The sequence below is a fragment of the Chrysochloris asiatica genome, unplaced genomic scaffold, assembly GCF_000296735.1.
Source record: "Chrysochloris asiatica unplaced genomic scaffold, ChrAsi1.0 scaffold00270, whole genome shotgun sequence".
Lineage (NCBI taxonomy): Eukaryota > Metazoa > Chordata > Mammalia > Afrosoricida > Chrysochloridae > Chrysochloris > Chrysochloris asiatica.
Window position 1 is genome coordinate 3,313,896 of NW_006408788.1, and position 5,882 is coordinate 3,319,777.

Genomic DNA, 5,882 nt, shown 5'->3' on the forward strand with positions numbered 1-5,882 from the left:
CCTCCCCAACAATATGTCTAAAGTATAAGTGCTAAAGTCTGGCCATCTTAGCTTCTAAGGAACGTTAAAACCTGGTGGGTTTAAATTACTGATCTCATGATTTGCAGTCCAACACATACTCCACAGTGCCACTGGGGCTCCTTAGGGTTTCTCAAGTTCTTGTTGTTGTTGTTGCTAAGTGCCATTGAGTTGACTCTGACTCACAGCGATCTTGTATAAGGTTTCCGTGGAGCGGATGGTGAATTTGAACCATCAACCTTGCTGTTAAAACCCAGCATGATGCCAAATGCTTATCTTACGGTACCACACCAGGGCTGCAGGGCTCATCTAGGGCTCTTCCTAGTGACATTAGTAGATAGTGATGTTCACTCTTTGCTCCCAAAAGTAGAGTACATCTTTTTGACTGAAATTGGCTTATAAAGTAAGCAATCATAAGAGATATTCTAACTCTATTGCATCTAAGACAGTAGCCAATTTCAATCAAAAAGTTGTACTCCACTAGGGGAATAATATATTTATTTTTAGCATTACTTCTCATTCGCTGATAGGAACAAGAGATAGCATGTGAATTCAGTCTCCTCTATTATGTGACCACTGAAAAGCATTTGTGGGCAATTTATTGGGCATTTTAGTAAACTATCAAAGTAATTATGATCATTTTATGAGTATTGATTTCCTTTGATATGTATAAAAGCTCCTATACCACTCTAGTCTTTTTGCTGGATTGCTCCTTTATGGAGAAGTAACATTTTGTCGTGAGAAGTTTGTAAAATATTTGGCTCCCTACCCCTTCCCCCACCTCTTTTATTTGGTCAAAGGTCAGGCTTTAATGAGATGGATTATTTCAGGTTCTGGAGAATATTTTTTCAGTGACTGTGTAGCTGTCAAAATCTTTACAGTAACAGAGAAATTATGGACTTTTCTTAGCTTAGAAATGACCAGTGAGTTAAAGGATGGTGGTGCTCACAGTAAGTGTTTCTTATAAGTCCTCATGACCTCGTCATTACCTCATTTGCAGGGAGATAAAAATCCAAAATTAATTTCCTAAAGGAGAAGGGAGTTTAATATTACTTTTTATAAGATGTCACCAGGAATAGAGATATGGAGTTAATGTTAGAAAGCAATGAAAGATAAGGTGAGAAAGTTAGGTTGGGTTTGACTTGATGAATACCTGGCATGCTAGACAAATAATTTAGTTCAGTTCAATAATCATATATCAAAGATCTTTTTAAATCAAAACCATGGTTACGATAGATACTGCATAGAGTGTTAAGATGAGAAACTCTGCATGTATGCCCCCAGAGTTAATATTTTGGAGGCAAGCAAAAGAAAGAAATCATTTTGTGTATATAGAAAAAGCATGGTTAGTCCAAACGCAATTTACAAAGCATAAGTTTGCATTCTAGATTTAGTTCTGGTTTGATTATATGCCTTAACATTTTATATTTTATCTCCACTAACTGTAAATTAGAGATTGCTGAGGATTTTGACATGTTTCCAGCCAAATAAATAAATAAAATATAAATAAGTAAATAACCACAAAACAAAACACAACACCAAATAAATAAATAAAATATAAATAAGTAAATAACCACAAAACAAAACACAACACAGCCCTCAATTTTTCCAATTGCATGTACTGGAGTCAAATTGGGCTTTCCATGTCTCATGGATCACTGCACAGCATAAGCTTGCTGTGTAGCCTTGGTTATGTGTCTTAACTTCAACTAAATCACACTTAATCACATCTGAAAAAGATGGAAAGTAATATATTCCTTTTGAGAATATTGTGAGCTTTAAACGAGAGAATATATAAAGTAAATATATAAAAGTTGTCTGACATGGCTCATGGCACATCAGGTATGCAACATATAGTGCCTATGATAATTATTCCGCTTCCTGTCTGTAGATTCATCTTACAGTGATGGATTATATGTTGCTCTGATGCTGGAAGCTATGCCTTTGGTATTTCAAATATCAGTAGTGAGCTGATCTCAGGAGAGCTTCTAGATCCATACAGACCAGAAAGATGTGTTTATGATACAGTGCTAGAAGATGCGCCCCTATGTTGGAAGACACTCAAAATACCCAATGGGCTCAATCATCCTGTCTTAGTTTCCTGTTGTGGTTGTACATCATTGGTTTGATTGTAACTCATAGCAATCCTGTTTAAAGTTTCTGAGTGGCTTACGTTTGGTTAGCAGTCCAATGATTATCCTATGGCACTATACCAGTGCTCTCTTAATTTCCTTGTTGTTAATTGCTGCCAAGTCAATTCTGCTGCACAGCTACCACATATAGAGTATCCGAGGAGTGGCTGGTGGGTTTGAACCAACAACCTTGCAGTTTGCTATCCAGTGCATATTCTACAGAGCCACACCAGGACTCCTTAGTTTCCTAGCGTTGTTATAATATAATAACACAAGTGGTGGTTTTAGAAATGGAAATTTGTTTTCTCACAGTTAAGAAATCTAGAAATTCGAATTCAGGGGTATCCAGAACTCAAGGGGAAAGGTTCATTCTTCATTTGGCATGACATCTATTTTCTCTGGTTCATGCTTTATAACCTGTGTGTCTATGTTGCTCTTTTTAACACTTAGAGGTGAGAAGGTTTAGGGCACACTGTACATTAATCTAACTTCATTAGCATAACAAAGAAAGCCCTATCTCCAAATGGAATTAAATCCACACTATGTGGCGATTGTTAGTGATTAAGTATACCACCTAGCAGTTCAATTACATAGAGAGCCTACATAGGGTTTGCAAGGAGAAGCAGGTGGGTTTAAACCTTACAGTTTGCCACCCAGTTCTGATCCTACAGCACCACACCAGAAATCTAGGAATTTGGATTTAGAACATATATTTTGAGAGGACACAATTCAACAAAGATCATGAAGATGACATAGAACCAGTCAAGATTTGATTCTGTTGTATGTGGGTCACCATGAGTTAGAACCAACATGATGGAAATTAACAACAATAACAATAACCACTAACACTTGATTAGGTAATTGGTCAATAGCCTTGAACATCTTTCCTCTTCAACTAAATACCCATTTTTTAGGGTGGAATCTGGGTGCCAAGTACGAATCAAAGCATCATTGGAGATTTGTGTCTGTACTGAGTGATGAATCCAGTACAGAATTAGCAAATAAAGTATTTAATGTAAAGGACACACACTATATATAATTTAAATTAAAATCAAGAAAGTTTTATGTAAGAATTCAAATAGCTGTCCTCATGTGAGAGCTCAAAGACTCAAGCATCACCAAGCTTCTGCTTGCCTATCATCAAATCTGCTAAAGCTTCATAGTTTGTGGATCACGTGGGTTTCAATTTATTGTACAACATGTTGTCTATGCTACACAAATTAAAGCTGCTCACTTGCTGTTTTGAATTGGACAATGAATCACATGGTGTACTAGGCCGATTTCCAGATTTAGCAACCTCTAGGAAGGGTCAGAGAATTTTAGTTAAGATTGATTGAAAATGGGTCCATGATTGAATCTCGATTTGTTTTATAGCCAGTTGCGACTTTCCATTCCTGGGGAGACTGACTTCAAAGTTATACTGCAATAACTTCCTTTTTCTTTCAACTTGAGAATAGAACTGTGACCTCTGGACCTTCTATTAAGTTTAATAATTATGGGGCTCTATGTGGTCAATATGAGAAATTTGTACACTTGACCTGGAGCAAGCAATCAATTTTTGAAAGTTTGTGACTTGTTTTCATTGATGGATTGTAAAATGCTTTTTAAAATTTCTATGGGATGAAAGAAAAAGAAGAATTCAGACTTTGCAAATGGAAATGGACATGAATTCATATGCCAAAATTTCTGTCATATATTATACACAATTTTGAGGTACAACTGCAAAACTGCTTTTAGAAGTTAGATCAAAGGGGTGTGTGCCTGTGTGCATGTGTGTGGTGTGTTGGATGGACTGGGGAGATCTCCTATAAAACCACTTGAAATGTTCTTAGATGGGATTAATAATTGCTTCATTTGCTTTCATAGCAATTACAGAATTATTAGCTAGACCATTAGTTTATACACTGCTTGATTATATACCATATTCTTAAGGGCAGAGGATTAGTTATAAAAGCAAACTCTTTGAGGGCTTTTGCACAGGAAATTAATTTATAAAATATTATGTAGCTTTTCTACTTGCACTATTTACTTATCCTAATGATTTGCCAGTAATTTTCAAAATGATCTACTGCAGGGAAATCCATCCTACTAAAATCTATGAGAAAAATCTGCAAATTATGATTTGCTGTTGAGATTTTGTTCCCTTTGGGGAATAGCATGGCTTGTTATAATAAAGCGTGTGTGATGGATTTCAGGATGACACTTTATTTTCTGGAGTGCAGCTCTTTAAAAAATATCCTGGGTATTAGGTTGTCTATAACTATAAATGCAATATTTCAATATCTTTTCTCCAAGGAGTATAAAGTTTTTATAATATGAATGAATTGATTTACCAATACTACAGTTAGTAAGGTTGAAATAGAAAAGAAGATATGATCAGCTTTTATTTCTGGTTGCTTGAATTAGCCATGGGAAATCTGATATGTTAAGGGAAAAATGAATTCCCAATATTTTTTGTTAACTTAGATCCTATAACACAGAAAGACGTGACACACTCTTGAAATCAAAGTCCATTTTCTTATCCTTATATGGGACAACTGGCTGTGTGGTTTTAGCTATTTCAGGATTATCTATAGGGATGTTAAAAGGTACAGTAAATGGGTATGTTAAGGGAATGAAATTAGGAAGATTGGCAGAATGTAATTACTTACTTGAAATTTACCCAGGACACTTGCTGTTGACACATTCAGATGGTGCAAAGGATCTTTAATTACCCAAAGCAACTAGTTTGTGGTTTCACATCTCAGTGGAAAGAAAGCAATTCCAGGAGCAAGGCATTGTAAACACCATGCAGCTCTGAAGCATTCTTTCATGATCAAAGGAAACCAGGGTTACTTCTTATTAAAGAGGTCCCCCAGCAAGTATGCTCAGCTATTTCTTAGGGCAGGAGTCCCCAGATAGTTGTGAAGAGGCAGGGAGTAATAAAGTAAAGACCATGGGCTTTGAAACAATACCAAGATTGTTGAAATCCCAGCTCCATTACTTACAACACTTTGACCTTGAGGCTGTTATTTAATTTTTCCACTTCTGATGCCTCATTCATATAATGGGAAATGATACCTATATCTGAGAGTTATTGGGAGCTAATGTGTCAAATTTAACACAGTGGTTGTCACATCATCGGGACTTTAGAAAATGTCAGTCCCTGCTTGCAAAGGATAGTGGTGTGTGAAGTTTGCACCATAAAGAAAACCCTCAGCATCATCCAAAGGCGGGAGCATTGTTGATGATTGTGTTCCCTACCCTGTGAGTCCCACAGGAAACCATGCAGATGGGTTTGGATCCTACTCTATTGCTGCAGGCATCATGGTGCAGTGGAAAGAATAAGCCCTGTTTTGCGACTCCTTGGCTGCCTGGCTTTGGGTGAATTTGTAAATTCTTTAGTAATTAGTTGCCTCACCAAGCATTTGAAGGTAAAGGCATTTTTCCTGCCTACTTTCTGGGGAAGTGTGGAACAAACAGGTATGGGAAAACATTTTTTTTTGGATTATACGGTGCAAGCCAAACTTGAAGACATGTTGTCAGGCCCTGGTAAAGGAAATTAACTCAAAGAACTCTAACAACAACATAAATAAATAAATATATATACAAGTATTGACTATCATAGGTCAGTTATTGTGTTAAGAAAAGGTGAGTAAAATAAATGTTACATGTTTTTTAGTCTTACGGTGCTTAGAGTCATATTTCTAATTCTTTTTGAGATAAACGCAAAGTGATGGTGGTTATGTGCCA